We start from the raw sequence: 12,207 nt of genomic DNA, 5'->3' as shown, positions 1-12,207 counted from the left end.
TTTACATGTAGATTAAACTAGTAGAGGATCTAGTAGATGGACTCTTGCAGATTTCACTAATGTATTTTTAAAATGCCTAAATTTATTTAAAGCAGCGTTTGCACCAAATAGTATGTAACATAAGAAGGGAATGAGGCAACTGCTTCGGAAGTGACAGGTGCAAGTGACTAAGACAGAAAAAAGATGACTCATGTGTTCACCATATTGATTTGAATTCCTGGAGGACATAAATCCTAAGTCTGAAGGAGAAATGCAAATTGTTTCTGCAGACGGGCGGCTCCTAATTTTCTAAAGCGACTCAAGAAGTAGATGGAGCACAAAGGAGCTTGCTTTGTCTAAAAAAAAAACAACCTCACCTTCCATTTTGGTAGATTTCCAAGTTCCTGAGGCATCTTGACTCTCCTCTTAGATCAGAGTGTGTATTTAAGGGGCAAGGCAGGATTCAAGTGGAATCAGATGATTCACATTTGAGAATGAGCCTTGTTTTTTGCTAGCTTGTTGACTCTGAAGAAGTCATTGAAATTCCCTAAGCTTGAGTTATCTATCTAAGGCAGAATTTATTTTAAAATGTACAGAGATATCGGTGCCAGACAAGGCCCAACAGTGCTGTGCAGGTTCAGCCCAAAGCAGTTATTTCCTCGGATCCTTAGTCCATGTCTTACTGTGAGCCATCTAGTCATTCCTGAAGGTTCGGCTGATATATAGTACATTATGTTTCTGTATAACAAACCACTAAACATATATGTGAGAATATACTAAAAATCATAGTTTGTGTATTGCCAGAAGGAACTGGCAAGCACTCACATACATACATAAATTTCATCTTGGCCAAAAATAGTGTTTTGTCTTAGCCAAATCACCTTGGCCATCTCACTTAACTTCTCTAAACTTCATTTTTATTTAATTTCTATGAGGTATGGAGAACGATCTCTATTCCAATTATTCCAGTTATAAAGAAATAAAAACAACATCATACTATCTAGTAATAAGCTGTGCATAGGCAGCAGTTAGATATGTTTTATACGTAACAAATTGTTTTTCAGCCACGCTCAAAAAGGGGGAAATTTTTAGATGGAATTCATTAATTTCTTTACATACCCACACAAATTTGCTTCAGATGTGCACTCTACTGTAGGAAACTGAAATACATAGTTTCCTACACCGTTTGTTAATTTTAATAAATGTATGCTCCAGCAAAAGTTGTCAACTTGACTCCTTGTGGTCCACATACAGATGTTGTACACCAGTATAGTTTGAATTTTTAAGACCTTTAATACACTGTTGTTAGTTACATGATTAAATTCTTTTTATTTTATTTTTTTTAAGTTCTGTTAGCATATGCAGTGACGGATTTTATCAGAACATCTTTATATTTATTGTGGTGGTTTGAATGACAATGGCTCCAACAGGCTCCTATGTTTGAATACTTAATACTTTGTCCCCAGTAGGTGAAATTGTTTAGGAAGGCTTGGGAGGTGTGGCCTTGTGGGAGGAGGCATGTCACTGGGGTGGGATTGGAGGCTTCAAAAGCTCAGACCATTTCCAGTTAGCTCCCTTCGCCTCATGTTTGTGGAGCATACGTGAACCATCAGCTACTGCTCCAGCCCCATACCTATGGGCTTGCTACTATGCTCCGCTACCATGATGGTCACAGACTCTAACCCTCTGACACTTTAGTCTCCCACACAAACTATGGCTTTTGTAAGTTCCCTTGCCCGTGGTTATCTCCTCACCGCAACAGACAAGTGGCTATACACGTGTGCACCCTTAGTCTTTGTCCTCGCCCATCCCCTCCCCCTCCACTTCCCCCATCCATGCTCTCCTCACCCTGAATTGTTTCCTTCCTACTCCTAGGTATTCCCTGTTCTGCTTTCTTACATCTGAATTGGCCTGTTGACTCATAGTGTGGAAACCTGTTGCAAAAGACCATAAGCACAGGTAAACCTTCCCTTTGCCAAGTGAATGCTCTATTATCTACGCGGCTTGACTCCAAGGATGCACTCAAGGACTCTTAAAGCTACGGGAACAACCTTCACAACATGAAATTATTTGTATGTACTTTCTTCAAATCCCATTTCAGTTGTTTATCTTTCTTCCAGACCAACCAAGGCTGCTCAGCCTTTGACACTGTAATGTCACATAGTAAACACACAAATGTACTGTGCTGCAGTCAAAGCTATTCTGGGGCACCCACACGGTTATTTGTGTTGGTTGAATTTGCTTTGTTAGGCTACAGAGTCTTCAAGTACATCTCAGCCATTCGGGATGATATGCTTTTCTCAGATCACTCCAGAGCGCGGACCTTTCATCAGCCTTAACAATGGGACTGGTCTCCAGCAGGATACACTTGCTGAGTTCATCTTTTTAAAGTTATATAACATTCCTCATGCCTGTACCATTCATTGGCAAAAAAAGAACCATGCATGGAAGCATTTCCTTTTTTAAAAATTTTAGGTCAATGTATTTCTAAAACCATATTGCTTATTTTTGTTTAGGTCAGAAATTGGTCTCACATTCCCATCCTTCCAAATGTTTTCCCATTGAAATCTTAGTGAAATAAGCTGACAAATAAGTGATGCCTGCTTATGAGGCTTAGTCAGGTAGATTAAGTATTTGTATGTACAATAGTTAAGTATAAATACACACACACAGAGATATATAGATATATATAAATATATATATTTAAAGGACTTTATAATTTTCAGAATTGAAAAAACAATACAAAAAAGTAAGCAGAAAACCCTTATGTGTGGAAGTTCTTTGCTAGGAATCAATTTGATGAAACAGCACCGTCTACAGAGCCATATTGTGCGTCTCATCTCCTCTTGCGCTGTGTAGCTGCTTGATTTTTAATTCCTAAGACACTTCCTCGACGCACCGGGTTTTAGCGTGGCACCCATGAGTTCTCAGCTACTACACCGTGCCCACCTCCCACTGCCGCCATAACAGTCATAAACCCCAATGCTCTGAAACGGTAAAGTGCAACAATCAGCTCTTCTATGCATTGTTCAATTATGGGGTCTGATGACAGCGATAGAAATGTATTTTATCTTTTCATATTTTATCCTGTTAAGCTTTTCCTGTTTGTCTACATGTTCATTTCCCTTTCGTTGTCTTTAATGTTTCACTACATGCTATCCAGACATTCCTAAAATTATTTATAAACAAAAATAAATAAATATCCTGGGTGTTTTAAAACAATCCTATAGTGGTATCCTACATGTAAATTGAAAGAATTACCAATAAACAATGATTATAAACAAAAAAGGGTTAGGCTCCAAATCAGACAATCAAAGTTGAATTTTCCTTGTCAGTATATGACTCTGGTTATACTTGGAAATGCTTTTGTGTTTGTTTTGTGGCTCAAATAATGGGATAATAATAACCTACCATCTTTTAACTATATCTGCAAGGTTGAAATACTTTAAGGAAAGTTATTTGCAATTATTTAATCACTACAAAAATGTTCACAGAAATATAGGGATATAGCTCAGCTGTCAGGGACTTTTATAGCATGCAAGAGACCAAACGCTTGACCTGCAGCAGTGCAAAACATGATCATAGTATAAGTAACTAAATATAAGTAGCAATCACTAAGGCATTATATTTGTTGCCATCTATTATTTGACATCTATAGGACAAAAAGCATAAAATAAAGCAAAGGTCCTAACCAGATCCAGTGCTTACTAATAAAAACATAGGGGAAATTAAGTACTTAAAAACAAAACATAGAAAACTCTTATGTGTCAAAGTTCTTTGAAACTAAGTTCAGAATAAAAAATTTCCTTGCAGTGAAAGCAGTGGATGAGATGATACAATCGTTACTGTTTTAATTATGACATGAATATGCAATCAGTGTCCACATTGTAGAGAGTTTATTCAAACAGAAATGTAGAGATGACAAAAGAGCTGAGCATTTGCCAGCATTCAAATCAGGTAGCTAGGAGGCTAGCATTCCTTCAAGCTCTCAGGCTAGGATGGATGGAAGAAGGCGTAATCATTAAGCTGGTTGGTTAATCAATCACACACACACACACACACACACACACACACACACCAATGTATAAGGGATATTTCTTTTGTTTGTTTGTTTTTGTTTTGTTTTGTTTTGTTTTTCGAGACAGGGTTTCTCTGTGTAGCCTTGACTGTCCTGGACTCACTTTGTAGACCAGGCTGTCCTCGAACTCACAGCGATCCACCTGCCTCTGCCTCCCAAGTGCTGGGATAAAGGCGTGCGTCACCACCGCCCAGCTCAATAAGGGATATTTCTAAGGATTTGTTTCTACTTTCATTTAAGTGTGGATGTATATCTGTGTCTATATATTCTGTGTGTGTGCATGTACTTGTGGCAGCCAGAGGAGGGCATCTGATCCCCTGGAGCTGGATTACAAATGGTTGTGAGTGGCTCAGTGAAGGAGAGATAAACCTGCTTTTTAGGATCCCAAGTGCGGGATCAGAACAGTCTTGTGAGAGAACAGGTGAGGTTAATCCACTAGACGACCAACCACCTCGTGCAGGAGCTTGATTGTTGCCAGCTGAAAAGATCCTATGACCAGACACTAGAAGGAGATATATAAATGAGCCCAGAACTGGAGAAGGAGACCTGTGGAGACTTGGGATAGTTTTGCCTGTTCAGCGGTCCACTTCAAGATGCTCCTAGAGAGAACAACTCAAGGGAAGGCTTCGGGGCTCCGGCTCCTGCTGAGGTTCCGGGTTCTGGTTACTCCAAGTTCCAGCGGGAGAAATCCTGCTGGCAATGCCAGGAGAATCATTCCTCAGAACTGATATCCTTATTTATTCCTCTTTTCCTATTGTTTTGGTTAGTCTGGTTATAAGTGATGTACACTTGGTTAATAAGTTGTAATAAAATATATTCGTTAAGAATAAGAATAAGTTACAGTTTCCTTAAGAAACTGTAGTCTCAGTTTTCTTACTACAGGCTCAGTATGGGTGTTTGCAGCTCTACCCAGTTCCTCTGGACAAGCAGCACATGTCTCAAACCACTGAGCAATCTTTGTGTGTCTCTGTATTTCTTAAGGAAATACGACACAGAAATTAAAAGCACCAGTGACTGAAAAAAAAAAATAGAAGCAAAATCTCTGACTGAAGAAGCGTCTGTGTTTCCTGAGGAAATAATGATGCAGAAATTAAAAGTGCCAGGGACTGAAAAAAATACAAACAAATCAAAGGCAAATTCCGTGATTGGTTAGAAAATGCTGCAATAATGGTTCAAGAATCATTTTCATCCTTATTAACCACTTGAAATTTAGGACGGTACTTGCAGAATTTAAGATGATATTAAATACGGCAACTGTAGGCAAAGTTAGAAAGAAGAATTCCATTGATTCTTATCGCGGTCCTTGCCACTAGTAGGATTACTGTTTATTAGGTGGGAAATTAGTATGAGACATGTGTGAGGATGTAAAATTAAAACTGCCATAACCAAATGCCAAAAAGTGGCAACAGCATTAATCTTCCAAGTCAGGCATTTAGTTATCTGTCTCTACTGAAGACATTTTCCTGAAAATGTAATAATTGAACTGAACTGTGATGAAAGTTGTAAGTTAAATGGTGGAAAAAAATGAAATTAGGAGGAAGAAATCAAGAGGAAGCATAACACAGCGTCACTGGATTGTCTGTAAGTCTAGATGCAGAGGACACGAAGAGGGGAGAGAGAGCGGCAAAGATGAGTTGGGTCAGTTTAGAAGGCCTTGCTTGACTCTATCAAATGCTTTGTTCCCTTGAGCAGACACTTTTGAAGGTTTTAAGGTAAGAAAGACCATGTCTTATCTTACATCTCATAAACACTGGGCTGTGGCAGAAAAATGAGATTTAATGTTGTAATCTGAGCATGAGAATTAGTTGTGTATGACGGCAGCAGGCAAGAGAATACATGGTATGAAGTGAGCCCGTGAAGATAAAGATGATGAGACTGACCAGCCATGTATTTAGGGGGTACAATGTATTTACAATGTGGAGCTATAGGGATGAAATAGGACTGTGATGCCATAAGTGGTCTGTGCGTGTGTTCGTGATATGTGTGTGTGTGTTTGTGTCTGTACATGTGTGTTTTTGTATGTGTGAGTAAATGCATGTTCCTGTGTATGCGCATATGGAAGCCAGAGGAAGTCATAGGAGGAACTGGGATTTCCGGATCTACCCCTCCATACTGCATGCCATCGGGAACAACATTTCTCACTTGACAGGGAGTTGAGAATCCAAACTCAGGTCCTCATGTTTGCTCACTAAGCCTTATTCCCCACGGTGGTGGTGGGCGTGATACCCAGTGTGATAAATGCTACAAGAGACTCCGTTTGGGGCTGTAACGATGAGCTGAGAGATGTTAACTCATGGGTGTTCTTACAATATCCAGACAGAGAGATCAAAACTCTGGTTTGGATAAAGTTCTGGATTTGAGAAATTTCAAGCTTACAGATACAACAGAATTGTTGCGCATTCATACGGAACTTAACCTTGGTAATGCATGGCTGCACTTTGAGAATTTTTACAAAAGTGCTTTAAAAATAATAATAATAAGTTCATTCACTAAGAAGGCAAGAATTACTAACAGTTGAAGTTAGGCTGGATGAATGTGACAAAGTAACAAAAGAGATTGGTAACTCTGGTGGTCTGAATGAAAACTGCCCCCATGGGCTCACGTGTTGAATGATTATTCAACAGGGAAAGGACCTGTTTGAGAAGGATTAGAAAGATTAGGAGGTGTAGCCTTGTTGGAATTGATGGGACCTTCTCAGAGGAAGTGCGCCACTGGAGGTGGGCTCTGAAGTTTCACAGGCCCAGTGTCTCTCTTTTTCTGTGCCTGTTACCTACTGATCAGGATGTAAAGCTCTCAGCAAGTGCCTCAGTGACCACTTGTCTGCTTTCTTCCCTGATGAGCATGAACTGTCACCTTTTAAACTATAGGCAAGGCCCCAATTAAATGCTTAAAAAAAAAACAAACTAAGAAATGCCTTGGTCATAGCAATGTAATAGAGTCGTAGCTAAGATAGTGGCTGAAGTGTCAAAAGTATGTTGAAATATGATCAGTGCACCCTAGCTAGATGTGAATATATTTGAAAACAAAGGAGGAGAGATGGCCATGTGATTGATGACGCCACTAGGTGAGGTATAAAAGCAGCTACAACAGAAGTTTGAGTTGAGTCTTGCATGTGCGCCTTCATAACCGATCAAAGGTAGGACAAGGACCAAGGGCGGCAAGGTGATGGGATGGAAAAGAAACTCATTAACGCTGAGGTCAAGGAGGTGACCTTGCATGTCTGAGGATGGGTTCTCACATCAGTAGTGAAGAGGAAAACGAAGAACAGCAGAAATAAGAAGGTTTTGGATCTTAGCATCAGAGCCCAGCGTCTGTGAGTATTTCACATTTCAGTTGGTATTAACTTCATTTCTCCAGATAACACACACATGCACACACACACACACACACACACACACACACACACACACACTCACACACACACACACACACTGAAACGTGTAGGAGAGAACAGGGGAAAGTATTTTTGACAGTTTTGATCATTAAGAAGCAATACAGTCAGTCACAAGATGCTTTCTAGCAGGCTCTTGGACAGAGCAAGGACGCACAATTAAGATGTTGAATAATTTAGTGACGTAAATTCTCCAGAGCATATCTACTTTTACTGCTGTTGCTATTTCCAGATCCTATTTTCCAGCCGGTGATTTTTTTTTCCACGGGTTGTGTGATATTCATTTGAAACCTGAGTCATTCTCTGAGATTCGGCTCTAAAATGGGAAGTAGGGCTTTTCCCTGCACCCAGCACTCACTTGAAAGAACTAGAGCTGCTGTGTCAGTCGCTCTCAAGAACTCTGGAGGCCAAGGCAAAAATGCATGCTGAAGAATGATGTAATCAGCTTTTAAAAGCACTAGTTACCTGATTTACCCCGTAAGAAATTCAACGCTGGATTCCCAAGTCCCGGAGTAAAACGCTACTTAGAAGTACAAAGTGGCCTTGCTAACTATTTCTAATAAGCACCATGTGATCATAACATGACTCACTGGTAGGATCAAAAATAACATAACTGCAAATTAAATGTGAGGCAAAATATTTACAAATGAAATTCTAATTTGGAAAATTCTGCTAATTGCCTTATAATTTGCTTTTAATGTTGTCTTAATGTATTTGAGTGCCAGCTCCTATTTATCCCTAATCTTGTACCGTCTACTCACTTTACATTTGCCATTGATTTTAAAACGCAGCTCTTACTTGCTCCCTAAGTGTCTGCAACCTCATCTCTAACTTTAGCGGTTTCTTAGACTCATCATTTTCTTTCACTGCCTTTCTCTCGGGATAATCTCCAAAAATGCCTCCCAGTTTTTGTAAATACTCCCTGAATGATATAGCTAGGTTTTACATTACTGAGACAAAAATACCTGACAAAAATAACAAAAAGCCTTAAGGTTGAGAATACAGTCCTTGTGACAGGAACGTCTTGGTGGCAGAAGGATGTGGTGGCTACATACGTGTCCTCTGCAGGAAGCAGCCAGAATGGAACGCTGCTGCTGCTGTTATTTCTATCCTTTTTATTCAAAGAGCAACTTTAGCCTATTTAATGGTGTCCCTTATGTTCTGGGAAGACTGAGCCTCTGAGTTAAGCCATTCTGGAAACAACCTCATAAACGTAGTCAGGGATGTTATTCCATGGTGATTCTAAATACAGTCAATTTTACAATGAAAATTAACCATCTCACTTTCGCATTCTCAGAATTAGGTAAAAATAAAATGTTTGTTCTCATCTCGCCATTGATTTCCGAGCTATGGTAGGCAGACTGGTGGCCTCCTTCTTGCAAGAATCTGTATGACAATCCTAATCTATAAATTTCTAATATTTGGCAAAGGAGAATAAAGTTTGAAAATAGAATTAACCTTCCAACCAGATAATCTGAGCAGAGAGAGAGTGTCCAAGGATTATTAGTTGGGCTCAATATAATCACAAGAGTTCATAAAAGTGGAAGAGATGGGCAAGTGGGGCTTTAGATGTTAAATATTTACAATGTTCTGAGTATGGAGGAAGGACCTTTGAGCTAAATAATACAAGTGCGGTCTAAGACCCAGACAATGCTAGAAAAGATTCTTTTTGGATGCCTTAGAACAAAAACAGCTTTGCAGTATCTTGGTCTTAAATTATCAATGCATACTCAGAGCATTTTAGGTACAGAATGGTAATAAAATGAATCTATACTGGCAGAAGCCAATAAGTTTGTTGAAATATATCATACCAGTAATAGATTACCAGTAGGAATGCTTTGAAATATATATGGTCCACTGACAACTTTCCATTGCAGGATCCACATCCTCAGCATCTGCATGCCCCAGTTCTCTACCCATGTCAGTGAATAGCATTGTCAGCAAAGCCCACAGCGCCCAGTTTTCTGGGCCGTGATTGTGTTTTCATGTTGCCTTGTGGCAACATCATAACTTCAAAGAAGGAAAAGCTCTTCAGAAATGATAGGAGTTTTCTGAAATACTGAATAGAAGAATCAGTTTCCTCCAACTCTGCCCATAACATTGACTGTGCTGTGTCATGTGTGTGCTGCTGTTTCCCCCACCTCATACCTAGGTTTCCTTCTCTTATTGTTTGCCAGATCCCTTAATACCTTACATTAGTGCCCCCGTTTCTGTTTCTAGGATACACGTCAGAGTTGCGATATGCCTGATTTTTGCTGCTGCTTATTAAAACAATTCATGAAGTATCTCTTCTCCGAGTGCATACTCTGAATAATTTTAAGAAGCATGTCTAAATGAACGACATGCTCTTGTACATTTAACCAACAGCCAACAACACTATCTGAATATTTTCATAAAGTCTTCCTAATTAGTAATTCATCTGGTGAAAAGATACCACAAGCTAGAGAAAGAGAAAACTTGATTTATAACATGCTTCTACAATACAGAGTTGAATTTTGAATCACTCAAACAAATATATCTTGCTGTTGTCACATATGGAAGTTTTTTTTTCTAGAAGTAATGGCAAAGACAACAAAGAGACTGGAGCTCTATATGCTGTTACAGGTGTAAACTGTGAGGAAATGGGGACAGAGTTCAGTGTCCTGGAACACTGCTGCCCTGGATACCTTATCATTTATTTCTGAGAAAGTAGAAAGATTTTGTGCTCGGGGATAGTAATTTAGGGCTAAAGGAATAGTGACTTGTTGTGTCACTATTTAAGAAACAGGTATATTGTGAAAGTTTCACATCTTTGTGCAAAGCTGTAGATTTTCCTGTGGTAAAATATTGTAGTATATTCAAGAAGAATCTTTGAGTATGAAACATGTGTAGGGTTTGATGTGTACAGTAGGGACACATGATTCTTTTTTGTTTAAACATTCTTATTTATATAAACATGTTTATTTAAAATAGATGTCTCCGTGTAGGCAAATTTCACAGCAAATATTAACTATGTTGTAATTCTTTACACTCAGCTGGCTGGAGGCCTCAACCACAAATAAGAGTTCAGGGTGTCTTTCTATCCCATGTACACCATTATGAAAAAGAAATCTTACACTATTATTGAGAAAGGCAAATTAAAATTGTAATTGCAATTAATGACAATTACTTATTAATCACCGCCACCAATGATGGAATTTGTTCCTCATATTAATACTGAATTAGAAAAATTTAGGAAAAACCCCTCACAGAAAATTATGATATTTAAAGAATTTTTTCTTTTCTTCTCAGTTGATAGTCTTTGAAAGAATTTAACACATTGGTAAGTCAAAATGAAATAAACTCAGATTAAATTGAAGACAAAACTTAGCCAAAAAAAAAAAAAATCTGACTGTTTTCTCCTTTTATCCTTTTTTCTTCTGGGTATACAAGAAAATTCTCTCAGCTCTTTTAAAAGGAAACTATCTACTACTTCCAAAAATTAGATAAAAGTATTTTAAAAATAAGGTAACTAGCTTTTAATTACATTGAGTTAACAGTGCACTTTATTTTCAGTAGTCTTATCACTGTAGCTAAGGGTGAGAGGGAGTAAATAGAGGAAGGAAGGCAGAAAATATGAAGAAACTCATCTAAATATTATGGCAGAATGCAGGTGGGTTGCAACAGATTAGAAAAGTGTGGTATCTTTGCACATATAGAGATAAACTCATTGTGTCCAGCCAAATGCTTTGACAGGAATATTGATGATCGGTTATCTCAACTAAGCTTTTACATAAAACAACGTCTTTCACATATAAAAAATAAACACAAATAAGCCTCACATTGTCTCTTGCCATATTGAGTCATTAAGTGAAGTATGCTACTTTAAATAGATTTGGGGAAATAAACACTTTATCTCTATAACACAGCATCTTTATAGTTAGTATTCCTAACCTTTTGTATGAAGCCTATGTACATCACGCAATATAATCTATGTTCCATGATCACCCAAAGACTCTTAGTGTAATAAGAGTTGTGTATAAGATTATTTACACCCATTGTAAGAAAATTCAGCTCCACAAATGTTTACTCACATAGCTGAATGGCCACTAAATCTGTGAAATTAGAATAAACTTATTTATTTATTGGTATGTGTGTTGGGGGCATATATGCATGTTATGTTGTACATGTCAGGAACTGAAAACAAGTTTCAGTATCAGTGTTCACCTTCCAACTTGTTTGAGGTGTTGGTTGTGTTTTCTTGCTCACTGCCTTGAGTACGAGCCTACCTGGCAAGCAAGCTTTGGGAGCACTACCTAGCCTGGTTATTAAAGAGGGTTCTGAGAATTAAAACTCCAGTTTTCACGCATCCGTGATGTGAGATTTGCCCACCGAGCTATCTCCCTAGCCTTGAAATGTAAATAACCTTGATCACTGTAATATTAAATTGTGTTTGAAAGGTCACAAACTGGAAGAAGATTTCCAATGCTTAATATATTGCACAGTATGAAACAAATTTGACTGGATTACTTGTTTAACTATAAGCTTGTGGTGATTTGTTCTCTGGCATTTCTGTACATTTTCCATGGTCTCTAAGGCAGAAAATATCTAAAGAAGTGATAAGACAATGAAGAATAACGTTAATCTAAATTCCCTCACTAAGTGATAAATAAGAAAAGTGCTACTTCAGTTAACGTTACCGCAACAAGGTAAGTCTGAAAGGAGCCTCAAATACTATCTTCAAATATTTTATATCTTCCCTGGGCTCTCATCTCCTTCTTGCCTGAACAAGAGTTTGGAA

The sequence above is a fragment of the Acomys minous genome (genome assembly GCF_964271855.1).
Source record: "Acomys minous genome assembly, chromosome: 9".
Lineage (NCBI taxonomy): Eukaryota > Metazoa > Chordata > Mammalia > Rodentia > Muridae > Acomys > Acomys minous.
This window is presented reverse-complemented; position numbering follows the sequence as displayed.